The sequence below is a fragment of the Ambystoma mexicanum genome, chromosome 6q, assembly GCF_040938575.1.
Source record: "Ambystoma mexicanum isolate Mex_15411 chromosome 6q, UKY_AmexF1_1, whole genome shotgun sequence".
NCBI lineage: Eukaryota > Metazoa > Chordata > Amphibia > Caudata > Ambystomatidae > Ambystoma > Ambystoma mexicanum.
Window position 1 is genome coordinate 545224728 of NC_090937.1, and position 17891 is coordinate 545242618.

Here is a 17891-nt window from a genome sequence, read left to right on the forward strand (position 1 = left end):
TAGTTGAGTTCTGCAGGACCATGGAATCATGGGTTGATCCGGGAAATCTGGCACAGCAATGTGTGATTATCTTGTTGGCGTTACATACCATTTGGACATTGATGGAGTGGAATTGCTTCCTGTTTCGGTACACTACTTCATTGTGATGTGGGACGACCAATTCCACATGTGTACAGTCGATGGCCCTGATGCAACTTGGGATGCCTGCCAGTGAATAGAAACTGACTTTGGTGTTTGCAATCTCCTGGCCAGTCCGTGGCATGTATTTGTGTTCGGGTGCATGCTTCAGGTGGGCATCGAGTACCTGGTTCAGTGTGCGTGAGAATACTGGTTGGGAGATGCCATGCATCTGCCCCACTATATGCTGGTAGGTGCCTGTGGCCAGGAAGTGGAGCACAGTCACCACCTTCAGTAGAGGGGGGATGGCAGTTCTGATGTCTATGAGGCTCACAATGTTGTGGTGTATCATGTCCACGATGCTGGTGATGGTATCCCGGTCCAGACGGTACAGGGTGTGTATCTGCTCAGATGTTAGGTTCAATGGACTGGCTCTGATCCTGGGAATTAGTGGGTGCCTCTGTGGTATGATTAGGTGCCGTGGTGGTGCTTGCTGTACCTGTCTTGCCCTCCTCCTCCTGCGTCTCCTCTGTGCTGCCTGTTGTTGTTGCAGCTGTGCTGCAATCAGGTCCTCCAGGCCATGTAATGCTGCTAGCATTGGACCCATCTTGGTGTGGGAAGGGGTGTGGGAAGGGGTGTGGTGTGCTCCTTTTGAGCAGCCACAGTCTCCATTGCCTCCACCTGTGCTGATTGTGGCCACCTGTGGCAGGTGGTAACACTGCACAGTTCTCTTAACGGGTGGTTTGCGATGGCGGTATTAGCGCCATGCCGGTAAGGGGTTTGGGTGCTTTTCCATGCCGCTATTGGCACGTCCGTCTGGCTTGTGATGATGTGCTAATAGCGGCATGGCGTAAATTACGGACGCGAGGGTCATGCGCCCGCGGACTGGCCGCTATTAGTGGCACCGTACTTAGCGGTGCCGTAAATAGCGGTGAGTAAGGTCATAATTTGGATGGGGATTTAGCGTTACCGGTATTCCATTACCGGTAACGTTAAATCCCTACCGCCTACTGTGTAATGAGGCCCATAGTAAATACGTAATACTAATGCTTATACGTTACAATGCAAATGGTACTACAAACAACTGCAAGCTGACTGGATTCACACATGGTCAAGTAGCACTTGGTAAGAAAACCTTTACAACCATAGGTATAATCTACCATGCAGGAACCACAACCAATGCAGGTCACTACACTGCATATATAAAAAAGAATTGTGGATGGTTCGACCATTACTTTAAAGCAAAGATTACCAGCAAATCTTATAAATGCTTATTTAATATTTTTAAAACCAACATTTAATAACTAATCTGTGCATAAACATTAATAAAACTTCAATCAGAAAAGTATAAACAGTTAGAATACGCCAACAGGTATCTAACTACGCCAGGATTCTTCAACAACCGAACATATAAATAAATAGCACTAAATAATAACAAGAAACAAACAGTTAGAATACGCCAACAGGTATCTAACTGTTCCAAGATTCTGCAACAACCAAACAGATAAATCAATGCCACTTAATTATAAGAAAAATAAACAGTTAGAATATGGCAACAGTTATCTAACTGTCCCAAGATTCTGCAACAACCAAACAGATAAATCAATACCACTTAATTATGAGAAGAAATAAACAGTTAGAATATGCCAACAGGTATCTAACTGCTCCAAGATTTTGGAACAACCAAACAGATGAATCACTTGCGACTAAAAATAACAAGAAATAAACTGTTAGAATAAGCAAACAGGTATCTAACTGCCCCAAGATTTTGCAACAACCAAACAGATAGATTAACAATTTGATTTGAGAATATAAATAAAAAGTATGATCAGTTACAATTCAACAAGTATCTAACATTCTGCAACAAGCAACCATTAGCCAGAAACAACAAGTAAACACTGAAAACACAAAAATAAATGTACTGTACCAAAACAAAAACAAGTCTTTTTTTTAATCCAACATGGATTTTTTTTCCCACAGACCCAATGATTAAACAAAAAACACAGAAACTAAGCAAATTGCACAGTACACTGGTCGAGGGTCGAAAAAAAAGCTGAAATGTCTATTTTGCAATGTAATGAGTCCTTTTAAACTACAAACACTAACATGATCTTTTGTTTTATCACAGAAAATGACAAAGAATATATGTGCTCCAGTTACCAAACCATACAGTAAGTATATTACAATAAGTACAACTCATAAATACTGCTCAATAACACAACCATTTAAGCAAACATGTAACCGTACACCACAATGCAAAATGTTTACTTCCATGGATATGTTATACTGCAGTGCTTGTTACCAAACTCTACAATCTTATTGGCATGATGTATCCAAAACTTCACATACAAACTATACAAATCAAACAGTACATAAACTGTAGATTTGCAAATATTTCATACATATTAAATTCTATGGGTGTTATCTATGGGTGTGATATGCTGCAGTGGTTGTGGCCAGGGCCTAGAGTCTTGGGTGCATGGCCTATGGCCTACAGCCTTCGGCCATGCACGAAGACTCTAGGCCCTGGCCACAACCACCGCTGCATATCACACCCATAGATCACACCCATAGAATCAAAAAATGTAACCATGCAGTATGGCCATTACTTATGTCGGCGGACACCTAGCGTGTTCTAAGAACAGTTTTATTCTGTTTGCGTACAGCACGGACAGATATAGTGTCCTTAGGACACCTCCATTTTGATTGCTCACTGACATCCCTGACACCGCACCTGTTCTTAGAACAGTTTCAAATTGCCTGCGGACACTACGGACAGGAATAGTGTCCTTAGGTCACCCCTATTTTGGTTAATTGCGGACATCCCGGACAGTGTGGCTGTCTGCGGATAAGACAAACAAAACAGGGGTGCCTCTCACCTAAATAAATACCATATTTGACCCATCATTACTCCCCCACCCTCCTCAAATGCTCTTACACACCAACAGACTTGCCAAAGTTTTATTTCACCGCCATTTGTCACCGCGCTGTCCAAGATGGCGGGCGCTTCCAAAAATCTGACGCACTTCACGCTCTTCGCCATCCAATCAATGAACACCTCGCATGTCCGCAGACATGACGCGAGCCGATTAGCCAATCAGGACACTGTCCGCGGAGCGAACAGGGAAATGTGTCCGCGGAGTGGACATAGATATCACTAATTTTTTGTGACCTACTTTTGGTCGTTTTTAAAAAAACTACTGGATGGATTTTCACCAAATTTACAAAAGCACGCTTCCAGGACCAAGCCGCTTCTCCTGCCGAAAATCCGTCCAGCGGTTTGAGCTGTAGGCATGAGCAACATTTTTTTCCCTTTCAGTCTTTGGGAAAAAAATAAGTTTTGGAACCCCCCCTATAACTTTGCCCCCCCCGGACCAAACATCAGAAAACAACTCAGAGTGGGCCATAGACTTTCTTTGCAAAGTTTGGTGTGGATTCGTCCAGGGGGAGCAAAGTTATACGCCGCCCAAAAAGTGCTCTTCCTATGGGAATAATAACTTATAAAGAGAGAGAGAGAGAGAGAGAGAGAGAGAGAGAGAGAGAGAGAGAGAGAGAGAGAGATCACACAATTTCCTGAACATCTGTGCCAATTGCTAATGGGATGATAGGCTCAGTTCTTTTCAAAATATTGTTATGTATGTCTTATTGAATATTTCTTTAATTATTTTCGAATGAACACTTGTCTTTAAATTTTATACTTAGAGTTTGAATATATTTCAGATGTTTGTATGCACAAAATGTTCACTTTAATATGAGCCTTTTTTGTCAACCATAAATTGCAGTATCTGTACTTTGTCTTATTTGTATAATGTATTGATTAAAATGTCTTTAATGATGTAGACCACACTGATGGAAGTTCATACCGTTACCTCGGAATAAATGACAGACACTTCTACTAACCAAATGGTGAGCCCTAGTCACATGCACGGAAACTGGTATATAGTGTATTAAATTATATATGTTTTAAAAAATAATATATTTGTTCTATTGACTATTATCATGAATATATCAATTGAATAAACAATCAGTCGTCAACGTCTGCAACTATTCCGGAATCAACAGAAAGCACACTTCCCTCTTAAGTAATAATTTTTGAATTCAAAATTTGTCTGTAAGTATACTATAGAGCTCAATTTCATATTTTAACTCATTACTCAATTTTATTTATCATTTATCTATTTTGTATTTTTTATCTTTCGACAGTGCTGATTTATTTTAAATTTGATTTATATTGCTATACTTCTCTTCAAAAAGTATAATTGTAAATAACCAAACATTATATACAGGCGAGGCTGGTGCTTTGGCATTTTACTCATCATCATTAGGAACCAGTCAGGCGGATGAGGTCTGACATGTGATACATATATATTATCGAATGATATTCTTTTAAATTGCAACAATTTTATTCAAAATAATGAAATATATATACAAGAAATGTATCCACGTTCTCTTGGATTGAGGAATGAATTGAATGTTAAACATGTTTACAATAAATAACAGTTTTGAAAAATATGAATGCATGCAGTCGTCAGTGTAGTCCCATGCACCTTCCATCATGCAACATTGACAGTAATCTCTGCATAGAATATGATTGTAGATCAATTTAATGGATTCTGTTATTTTCTAAAAGCTCTATGTATGTTTCTATATACTGTAGAACTAAAAAATGAGAAATAATAAATACATTTATAATACTACATATTTTTTTTTTGGTGTTAAGAATGAATTCTCATTTTATTTAAAGCAGGATAATATTGTGCTAACTCTAACCCCAATTCCCTATGACACCAGTGAAGTTCAACAGGTATATTTCCTAATTAACTAATTTTCAAAATGTTAGATAATTATAATGGTTGACTTTGATTTATGAAAATGTGATGTTTTTCAAATGATAAAATTGTGCATTGGTTGTTGCATGACTTGTGGAAAGCTGTCATTCATAAAAGGTCACTTATCAAGATGTAATGTTTGTTATCAAACAAGTGAACATTCATATAGCTATTTAATATCCAGTGTTTATTGCATTTGTTTTGATGTACAATGAGTCTACTGCTGAAGTGGTTGCGATGGAAGAGACACAAAGACCACATGTATAAAGATATTAACAGTCATCATTTATCATCCATTTTCATTTTATTGTGCAAGGTGTTCATCAAGGTGAAATAGTGTACTTGCTGTAATTGTACGATAATATTGTTTAAAGTACTGAGTAATTGCACCCAAGACTCTATGCCCTGGCAACAACCACTGCAGCATATCACATCCATAGAGTCAAACATTTCAACTATGGTCTATGGAAACTTTTAATGTCCGCGGACATTATGAGTGTTCTTAGAACACTTTCAACTTGCCAGCAAACAATACGGACAGTGTCCTCAGGACAACCCCATTTTGTTTATTTGCAACATTTCAGGACACTGCGAGTGTTCTTAGAACACATTCAATTTGCCAGTGAACAATACGGACTATGCCTTCAGGACACCCCCTACGAACATTCCAGGACACCGCGAGTGTTCTTAGAAACGTGTTCAGAACACCCCCATTTTGTTTATTTGCGAACATTTCAGGACACCGCGAGTGTTCTTAGAACACATTCAACTTGAAAACGAACAATACGGACAGTGTCCTCAGAACACCCCCATTTCATTTATTTGCGAACATTTCAGGACACCATGAGTGTTCTAAGAACACATTCAACTTGACAGAGAACAATACGGACAGCGTCCTCAGGACACCCCCATTTGTTTATTTGCGAACATTTCACGAAACTGCGAGTGTTCTTAGAGCACATTCAACTTGCCAGCGAACAATACGGACTACGCCTTCAGGACACCCCCTACGAACATTCCAGGACACCACGAGTGTTCTTAGAAACGTGTTCAGAACACCCCCATTTTGTTTATTTGCGAACATTTCAGGACACTGCGAGTGTTCTTAGAACACATTCAACTTGACAACGAACAATACGGACAGTGTCCTCAGAACACCCCCATTTCGTTTATTTGCGAACATTTCAGGACACCATGAGTGTTCTAAGAACACATTCAACTTGACAGAGAACAATACGGACAGCGTCCTCAGGACACCCCCATTTTGTTTATTTGCGAACATTTCAGGACACTGCGAGTGTTCTTAGAGCACATTCAACTTGCCAGCGAACAATACAGACTATGCCTTCAGGACACCCCCTACGAACATTCCAGGACACCGGGAGTGTCAAACATAGAGTCAAACATTTCAACTATGGTCTATGGAAACTTTTAATGTCCGCGGACATTATGAGTGTTCTTAGAACACTTTCAACTTGCCAGCAAACAATACGGACAGTGTCCTCAGGACACCCCATTTTGTTTATTTGCAACATTTCAGGACACTGCGAGTGTTCTTAGAACACATTCAATTTGCCAGTGAACAATACGGACTATGCCTTCAGGACACCCCCTACGAACATTCCAGGACACCGCGAGTGTTCTTAGAAACGTGTTCAGAACACCCCCATTTTGTTTATTTGCGAACATTTCAGGACACCGCGAGTGTTCTTAGAACACATTCAACTTGAAAACGAACAATACGGACAGTGTCCTCAGAACACCCCCATTTCATTTATTTGCGAACATTTCAGGACACCATGAGTGTTCTAAGAAAACATTCAACTTGACAGAGAACAATACGGACAGCGTCCTCAGGACACCCCCATTTTGTTTATTTGCGAACATTTCACGAAACTGCGAGTGTTCTTAGAGCAAATTCAACTTGCCAGCGAACAATACGGACTACGCCTTCAGGACACCCCCTACGAACATTCCAGGACACCGCGAGTGTTCTTAGAAACGTGTTCAGAACACCCCCATTTTGTTTATTTGCGAACATTTCAGGACACTGCGAGTGTTCTTAGAACACATTCAACTTGACAACGAACAATACGGACAGTGTCCTCAGAACACCCCCATTTCGTTTATTTGCGAACATTTCAGGACACCATGAGTGTTCTAAGAACACATTCAACTTGACAGAGAACAATACGGACAGCGTCCTCAGGACACCCCCATTTTGTTTATTTGCGAACATTTCAGGACACTGCGAGTGTTCTTAGAGCACATTCAACTTGCCAGCGAACAATACAGACTATGCCTTCAGGACACCCCCTACGAACATTCCAGGACACCGGGAGTGTTCTTAGAAACGTCTTCAGAACACCCCCATTTTGTTTATTTGCGAACATTTCAGGACACCGCAAGTGTTCTTAGAACACATTCAACTTGACAGAGAACAATACAGACAGCGTCCTCAGGACACCCCCTACGAACATTCCCCGGACACCGCGAGTGTTCTTAGAAGCGTCTTCAGAACACCACCATCTTGTTTATTTGCGAACATTTCAGGACACCGCAAGTGTTCTTAGAACACATTCAACTTGAAAACGAACAATACGGACAGTGTCCTCAGAACACCCCCATTTCGTTTATTTGCGAACATTTCAGGACACCATGAGTGTTCTAAGAACACATTCAACTTGACAGAGAACAATACGGACAGCGTCCTCAGGACACCCCCATTTTGTTTATTTGCGAACATTTCAGGACACCGCGAGTGTTCTTAGAACACATTCAACTTGACAGAGAACAATACGGACAGCGTCCTCAGGACACCCCCATTTTGTTTATTTGCGAACATTTCAGGACACTGCAAGTGTTCTTAGAGCACATTCAACTTGCCAGCGAACAATACGGACTACGCCTTCAGGACACCCCCTACGAACATTCCAGGACACCGCGAGTGTTCTTAGAAATGTGTTCAGAACACCCCCATTTTGTTTATTTGCGAACATTTCAGGACACCGCGAGTGTTCTTAGAACACATTCAACTTGACAACGAACAATACGGACAGTGTCCTCAGAACACCCCCATTTCGTTTATTTGCGAACATTTCAGGACACCATGAGTGTTCTAAGAACACATTCAACTTGACAGAGAACAATACGGACAACGTCCTCAGGACACCCCCATTTTGTTTATTTGCGAACATTTCAGGACACTGCGAGTGTTCTTAGAGCACATTCAACTTGCCAGCGAACAATACGGACTACGCCTTCAGGACACCCCCTACGAACATTCCAGGACACCGGGAGTGTTCTTAGAAACGTCTTCAGAACACCCCCATTTTGTTTATTTGCGAACATTTCAGGACACCGCAAGTGTTCTTAGAACACATTTAACTTGACAGAGAACAATACAGACAGCGTCCTCAGGACACCCCCTACGAACATTCCCCGGACACCGCGAGTGTTCTTAGAAGCGTCTTCAGAACACCACCATCTTGTTTATTTGCGAACATTTCAGGACACCGCAAGTGTTCTTAGAACACATTCAACTTGACAACGAACAATTCGGACAGTGTCCTCAGAACACCCCCATTTCATTTATTTGCAAAAGTTTCAGGACACCATGAGTGTTCTAAGAACACATTCAACTTGACAGAGAACAATACGGACAGCGTCCTCAGGACACACCCCCATTTTGTTTATTTGCGAACAATTCAGGACACCGCGAGTGTTCTTAGAACATATTCAACTTGACAATGAACAATATGGACAGCGTCCTCAGGACACCACCATTTTGTTTATTTGCGAACATTTCAGGACACTGCAAGTGTTCTTAGAACAGTTTCAGTTAGCTTGCGAACAAAACTGACACATATTGAGTCCTCAGAACACCCCCATTCAGTTTATTTAGAACATTTCAGAACACCCATGATGATCTCAGACAAATCGAACACAAAAAGAACGTCTATCACATTAAAAAAACACAACTTTCATCCTATCTCATACACTCCCACCCTCCCCAAACACTCCTACACACTAACACACTCTACTAAATACAAATTTTGAACAAAGTTTCACCGCGCTGTCCGCAGACGACCGCGAATCCAAGATGGCGGGCGCTACCGAAAATCTGACACGCTTCACGCTCCACGCCGTCCAATCAGCGAACACGTTGCAACTTAACCATAACTACATGGCCACTACCGTGCCCATGTAATATGTCCATGTAGTTATGGTTAAGTTGGTGTTTCCATAGGAAGAGCACTTTTTGGGTGGCTTATAACTTTGCTCCCTGTGGACAAATCCTCACCAAACTTTGCAAAAAAAGTATATGGCCCAGTCTGAATTTTTGGAGAGGTTTGGTCCAGGGGGGGCAAAGTTATAGGGGGGGTCCCAAAACGTTTGTTTTTTCCTATAGATATAATGGGAAAAAACTTTGCGCACGGCTACAGCCCGAACCGCTGGATGGATTTACACCAAATTTGCTGCAGGAGCGGCGGCTTGGTCCTGAAAGCATGCTTTTGCAAATTTGGTGTAAATCCGTCCAGTAGTTTTTAAAAAAATGACCAAAATGAAAGGCAATAAAATTAGTGATATCTGTGTTCGCTTCGTGGACGGACTTCCCTGTTCGCTCCGTGGACAGCACCCCGATTGGCCCATGGGCTTGCGTCATGTCCGCGGACATGCGACATGTTCGCTGATTGGACGGCGTGGGGCGTGGAGCGCGTCAGATTTTCTGTGGTGCCCGCCATCTTGTATTCGCCGTCGACCGCGGACAGCGCAGCGAAACTTGGATTAAAAATTGTATTTAGTGGAGTGTGTTGGTGTGTAAGAATGTTTGGGGAGGGTGGGGGAGTATGAGATAGGTTCAATGTTTTGTTTTTTATGTGCTATACGCTTTTGTTGTGTTCGATTTGTCCGCGGAGAACACGGCTGTTCTGACATTTTGTAAATAAACTAAATGGTGGGGTGTTCAGAGGACAGAGTATGTGTCCTTTTTGTTCGCAAGGAAGGTAAAATTGAGCTAAAAACACTCGCAGTGTATTTAAATGTTCGTAAATACACAAATTGGGGGTGTCCTGAGGACGCTGTCCGTATTGTAATCTGTCAAGTTGAATGTGTTCTAAGAACACTCGCTGTGTCCTGAAATGGTTGCAATTACACAAAATGGGGGTGTTCTGAGAACGTTGTTTGTATTGTTCGTTGTCAGGTTGAAAGTGTTCTACGAACCCTCCTTTTGTCCGCTGATAGTACAATTTCCTATGGGCCTCACCCGACTTTTTGTCCACTAAAGAAACGATAAATCAGGCTGGTGTGCGCCGACATTATGTGATAATCCTATGACTGGCGCTATTGACCTGGCTGACTTGCTTTTGCGACACTAAATCATATCTCCCGCCCCTAAGCCTGACATTATGAAAGCATTCATATTCCCCGCCTCTCTCCGTGACATTACAGGGTGCGTCATCAAACGTGCCCAGTCGTCTCCAGTCCTACGCGACTTTACACAGAACCCGGAAGACAACACACATTATGTCACAACACAGCGCGCCACAATTCGGAATATGAAACTGTGATTTAAAAGCAAACAGCAAGATTGTAAATTTTGTAAAGTACAATTATTTGACATCAAATGTTTAGAGAATATTCAGTGATTTGCATTTGTCTTTGTTGTCGATCCACAAAAGTTCATGTTGAGCCACGCAATGTTCCTTTGTGGTACAGAGGGTGTTAGATCAGCTTAGAACACAGTGTGCCACAATTCGGAATATGAAACTGTGGTTTGAAAGTAAACAGCAGGATTGTACGTTTGGTAAAGTACATTTATTTCACATGAAATGTTTAGTGAATATTCAGTAATTTGCAATTGTCTCTGCTGTCGATCAGCAAAATTTATTTTGAGCCACGCGCTGTTCCTTTGTGGTAGATAGGCTGTTGGTTTATGATAAAAACAGTAAATGGTCACACTGATAATCGGAAGGTTGCTCCAACAACGAGGCATTAGACCACCATAATGGTTGGTATGTTGCTTCTAGCCGCTAGTACTGCGTAAGGGTATATTGGTCCTTGGCGATTGTCCCATAAAATGGTGAGGGTCATGAAGTTGCTTACATGGAGATGCACCTGGCAGTTGAACAATCCATCCGCTGGAGTCTGAAAAATCATGACATTGGCAAAATGGGGCTACATACCTGTTTTAAAAAACATAAATTAGTCTCACCAGCCGATATTCATTTTATTTATTAGGGCGTGAAACTATTTGCTAGTGAAGATAGTGCAATAGTATGTTAATAATAAAAGAATAATATTTTCGCATTTATATAGCGCTAAGAACCATCAGGTATCTCAGCGCTGCTTATTATTACCCACGGTGTGTGGTGCTCATTTATCGACCACAGAAGGATGAAAGGCTGAGTTTGGCCGTGCTGGTATTCGAACCTGCGTTAGCAAGCTCTGCACTGATGTCAAAGCGAGTGCTCTACTCGCTGTGCCACTTGACCAGCTACAGTGAAGTGGCATAGCGAGTAGAGCGCTTGACCAGCTACAGATCGGTTAAATTATTTCTATTAACCCATCCTGTGTCGTCTGCCTTTTTCAGAGCCCTCTATACGACACGGGATCAATTCGGCGGTGATAGTGCGTGGTAGAAAACAATATGCCACATTGAACGAACAAGTACAACTTGACCAGGCTTTAATGCCACGCTATTGTTATTATATTCCGGTATAAAATAATCTAAAGGGTCCATTGTCCAAGTGTATTGCAGTCCCAAAATACGACTCCGCATGTGCCAACGATCTTTCTCAAAGTGATATAATATGCAAAAGTGGTTTCGTTTCAGAAATGTCATCTTTATTGTGTCTTATGTTTTTGCTACACTTCTTCAAAAGAAGTCTTTCAGCACAATCTCTGTCTGTCAAGGTAAAAAAAAAATAGAACCTTATACTGGGAGTCGTGGGCCTCTCCGGGCCGCGAGAAAAAAATGGAAGCAGCTGACCTTCACTGTGAACGAGCATAAATGCTTACTTTGCAACATTCTGTGTAAAGCCATCTGTGAGAACTTGCTGTTTACACTACATCTTTGTATATTGTTTGCGTGCTAATAAACAAAGTTTGTTTAAGGGATGTTATGGTTCCAAGTAAAGCCGAAAAACCCCTGAAATCTGCCAGTTATGGTAAGCTAAGCAACCATAACTCGCGCCACCACCGTACACTGCTAAGACTAACACCCAGGACATCTAAGATGACATCGCAAATGTCATTGATGACATCACTGATGACATCACATGTGCATTTACTTTTCATGAAATTTGTGTACTAGGGATTTTTATTATAATGTTGCGAAAAAAGTGTCAAGGATCATTGCAATAAATATCATACCGTAATTAGTGCTTTGAACAATGCATTGATATAAATAGCATTGTATTATGGGGTTCTATCTAGTATACTGAGCTACTAATGGAGAAACATAGCATTGTGTGCAGCGTACAAGATGAAAGTATAATATTTGTAATGTTAATATGTTGAATAATTAAATGATAATTGTCCTGAAATGTTCGAAAATAAACAAAATGGGGGTGTTCTGAGGACGTTCTTCGTATTGTGTGACTGCTTAGCTGTATGCAATGAGGGAATGGCACAGAGAGTAAAGTGGAAATGGTAGAAGGGGTGTCGAAGATTTACGCGGTCCACAGACACCGCGGCTTACTTACATTATAATTGCATTTTCCATTGTCCAAGTGTAATGCAGTCCCAAAATACGACTCTGCGTGTGCCAACGATCTTTCTCAAAGTGATATAATATACAAAAGTGGTTTCGTTTCAGAAATGTCATCTTTATCGTGTCTTACGTTTTTGCTACACTTCTTCAAAAGAAGTCTTTCAGCACAATCTCTGTCTGTCAAGGTAAAAAAAATAGAACCTTATACTGGGAGTGGTGGGCCTCTCCGGGCCGCGAGAAAAAAATGGAAGCAGCTGACCTTCACTGTGAACAAGCATAAATGCTTACTTTGCAACATTCTGTGTAAAGCCATCTGTGAGAACTTGCTGTTTACACTACATCTTTGTATATTGTTTGAGTGCTAATAAAAAAAGTTTGTTTAAGGGACGTTATGGTTCCAAGTAAAGCCGAAAAACCCCTGAAATTCACCAGTCATGGTAAGCTAAGCAACCATAACTCGCGCCACCACCGTGCACTGCTAAGACTAACACCCAGGACATCAAAGATGACATCGGAAATGTCATTGATGACATCACTGATGACATCACATGTGCATTTACTTTTCATGAAATTTGTGTACTAGGGATTTTTATTATAATGTTGCGGAAAAAGTGTCAAGGATCATTGCAATAAATATCATACCGTAATTAGTGCTTTGAACATTGCATTGATATAAATAGCATTGTATTATGGGGTTCTATCTAGTATACTGAGCTACTAATGGAGAAACATAGCATTGTGTGCAGCGTACAAGATGAAAGTATAATATTTGTTATGTTAATATGTTGAATAATGAAATGATAATTGTCCTGAAATGTTCGAAAATAAACAAAATGGGGGTGTTCTGAGGGCGTTCTTCGTATTGTGTGACTGCTTAGCTGTATGGAATGAGGGAATGCCACAGAGAGTAAAGTGGAAATGGTAGAAGGGGTGTCGAAGAGTTACGCGGTCCGCGGACACCTAGGCTGTCCGTGGACAGGGCGTGCTCTATCCGGGGTTTTCCAGCAAATCCAACATGGAAAGAAGACTGTACGGATTAGCCAATCAGATGTCGAGGTTGTTGATTTGTGTTGAAAGAGACTGTGTGTGGTGAAGATGGCAGAAGTTGAGAAAGTCAGGGTGTTGGTGCTTGGAGATATGTTTGTACATGGTTTACAACAATACGCTCGATGCAGGCATGTTGAAAAGAACTTTGATGTGAAAGGAGTGGAGGTGGTGTGGGGCACTTTGCCTGATTGCAGTGTACAGGGAATTGTACAAGTTTGTGAGGATATGGCCACGATGAACAGTCCGCATGTGGTAGTTTTGCACTATGGTGCTTTCCATTTGGGCAACGTCAGTTCCTCTACTTTGTTGGCTGATTTGGAACGCTTGGTTCAAGCCGTAATGAAGATCCTTCCAAATGCGAAAGTAATTTTTTCTGGATTACTACCTAGTGCATTATGGGACAATAGTTCAGTTTTTTGTCCTCAGCAAAACATTGCTAGGTGTGTCATCAACCGAGGCATGTGTGCCTTCATGCTTAGAGCTCGTATGTTCTTCTGTAATAATGAGAATATTGATGCCAGTAATACTGTTAATTTTAAAGAAGATGGCATCTCTTTATCTTTTACAGGAAATGCCTTTCTATTTTGGAATGTAAGGGTTGCTTTGGAGAAGGTTATGTGAAGATTTTAGGAGTAAAGTAAGAAAAAAAACAAGAAAAAAAATACAAAATAACAGGTGTCTGTCAAGCATCTGTAAAAAAAACAAAAAAAAACGGCTCTTTTCAGAGCCAACTTCAAAGGGGAAATGGGACATTCACCACGCTCAGATTCTCGATATGTCCGCGGACATGGCGGTAGTCCGCGGACATCAAAATCACTACGTGGGGGTTCAGTATGTTCTATGCTACATGTAAATGAAGTCAGGGATATTATGGTTAAGTTGTGCTACTAAAAACATATGAAATTCAGTGAAAAAACGTTGTTAAAGGGACGTTATGGTTAAGTTGCGCTACTAAAAACCTATGAAATTCAGTGAAAAAAACTTTGTTAAAGGGATGTTATGGTTCAAAGTAAAACCGAAAAACCTCTGAAATTCGGCAGTTATGGTAAAATAAGCAACCATAACTCGCGCCACCATGCACTGCTAACACTAACACCCAGGACATCAAAGATGACATCACAAATGTCATTGATGACATCACTGATGACATCACATGTGCATTTACTTTTCATAAAAACACTGTACAAGGGATTCTTATAATGCTGACCAAAAACTGTCAAGGATCATTGGGATAAATATCATGAGCTAATTAGTGCATTAAGCAATGCATTGATATAAATAGCATTCTATTATGAAGTTCTATCCAGTATACTAAGCTACTCATTCAGAATAATAGGCAGTGTGTGCAGCATACATGATGAAGGTGCCATATTCATAATCTTGCCCTGTTGAATAGTGAAATGATAACTGCTTTCTTATTAGAGTTTTGCGTACTGTGAAACATGTAATAAGTAGATAATAAAACCCACTTAATACACAATTATTACAGACAAAACACAAAGAGACAACAACACATACAAATATGAGTATATACAGGGACAGCGAAGTAAACAAAAAAGCAGAAGTAGTAGCAGAAAGAGTTCATAACCTAACTGATTGTCTTTATGCAGAGAAACTATTGCTCTGTTTCAAAGCTGCTACTTACCATATGTATGTGTATCACATGATGTGACTGCACCCAAAGGAAATGAGAGTGAGTATAATGTATACAAATATGAGCATATACAGGGAAGGTAGAGTAATAAAAATAAAACTATGAGAAAGTGCTGATAACCCTAATAATTATCTTCATGCACAGAAAGGATTGCTCTCTTTCAAGCCTGTATCTTACACTATGTATATGTTTCATATGATTTGACTTGACCCTAAGTCTACAAATATAGTACCTTTTCAATTTTTACTTCCTGACTGTTACTGAAGAAAACTATGTGGCTTAGATATGTCAGTAAAGGAAAAAAAGGGAGAGCCAGCCATGTGATGTCATCAGTGATGTCATCAATGACATTTGTGATGTCATCTTTGATGTCCTGGGTGTTAGTGTTAGCAGTGCACGGTGGCGCGATTTATGGTTGCTTATCTTACCATAACTGCTGAATTTTAGGGGTTTTTCGGTTTTACTTTGAACCATAACGTCCCTTAAACAAAGTTTTTTTCACTGAATTTCAGAAGTTTTTAGTAGCGCAACTTAACCATAACCTCCCTTTAAAAGAACGTTTTTTCACTGAATTTCATAGGTTTTTAGTAGCGCAACTTAACCATAACGTCCCCTTAACAAAGTTTTTTCACTGAATTTCATAGGTTTTTCGTAGTGCAACTTAACCATGACGTCCCTTTAACAACGTTTTTTCACTGAATATATATATATATATAGTTATGGTTAAGTTGCTGTTTCCATAGGAAGAGCACTTTTTGGGCGGCTTATAACTTCGCTCCAGCTGGACGAATCCTCACCAAACTTTGCAAAGTATATGGCCCACTCTGAATATTTTTGCAAAGTTTGGTGAGGATTCGTCCAGGGGGGGCAAAGTTATAGGGTGGGTCCCAAAACCTTTTTTTTTACCATAGACTGAATGGGGAAAAAAATGTACTTGCGCCTACAGGCCAAACTGCTGGACGGATTTTTACCAAATTCGGACCAGGAGTAGTGGCTTGGTCCTGAAAGCGTGCTTTTGCAGATTTGGTGAAAATCCGTCCAGTAGTTTTTTTTAAAAATTACCAGAATTTAGGTCATAAAAAATTAGTGATATCTGTGTTCGGTCCACGGACACACTTCCCTGTTCGCTCCGCGGTCAGTGTTCTGATTGGCCAATCGGCTTGCGTGATGTCCGCGGACATGCAACATGTTCGCTGATTGGACGATGCAGAGCGTGGAGCGTGTCAGATTTTCGGTAGCGCCCGCCACCTTGGATTCGCGGACATCCGCGGACAGTGCAGTGAAACTTGGTTTATAATTTGTATTTAGTAGAGTGTGTTGGGGGAGGGTGGGAGAGTATCAGATAGGTTAAATGCTGTGTTTTTTTATGTGGTAGACGCTCTTGTTGTGTTCGATTTGTCTGCGGACAAAACGGCTGTTCTGAAATGTTCTAAATATACTAAAAGGGGGGGTGTTCTGAGGACGCAATATGTGTCCGTTTTGTTCGCAAGCAAGCTGAAACTGTTCTAAGAATACTCGCTGTGTCCTGAAATGTTCATAGGGGGTGTCCTGAAGACGCTGTCTGTATTGTTCTCTGGCAAGTTGAATGTGTTCTAAGAACACTCGCGGTGTCCTGAAATGTTCGCAAATAAACAAAATGGGGGTGCCCTGAGGACACTGTCCGTATTGTTCGTTGTCAAGTTTAAAGTGTTCTAACAACACTCGCAGTGTCCTGAAATGTTCGTAGCGGGTGTCCTGAAGACGCTGTCCGTATTGTTCTCTGGCAAGTTGAATGTGTTCTAAGAACTCTCGCGGTGTCCTGAAATGTTCGCAAATAAACAAAATGGGGGTGTCCTGAGGACGCTGTGCGTATTGTTCTCTGGCAAGTTGAATGTGTTCTAAGAACACCCGTGGTGTCCTGAAATGTTCGAAAATAAACAAAATAGGGGTGTCCTGAGGACGCTGTCTGTATTGTTCGATGGCAAGTTGAATGTATTCTAAGAACACTTGCGGTGTCCTGAAATGTTCGCAAATAAGCAAAATGGGGGTGTTCTGAGGACGCTGTCCTTATTGTTCGTTGTCAAGTTGAAAGTGTTCTAAGAACTGTCACGGTGTCCTGAAATGTTCGTAGGGGGTGTCCTGAAGACGCTGTCCGTATTGTTCGCTGGCAAGTTGAATGTGTTCTAAGAACCCTTGTGGTGTCCTGAAATGTTCGTAGGGGTTGTCCTGAAGATGCTGTCCGTATTGTTCCCTTGCAAGTTGAATGTCTTCTAAGAACACTTGTGGTGTCCTGAAATGTTCGTAAATAAACAAAATGGGGGTGTCCTGAGGACACTGTCTGTATTGCTCGATGGCAAGTTGAATGTGTTCTAAGAACACTCCCGGTGTCCTGAAATGTTCGTAGGGGGTGTCCTGAAGACGCTGTCCGTATTGTTCTCTGGCAAGTTGAATGTGTTCTAAGAACACTCACGGTGTCCTGAAATGTTTGCAAATAAACAAAATGGGGCTGTCCTGAGGACGCTGTCGTATGGTTCATTGTCAAGTTTAAAGT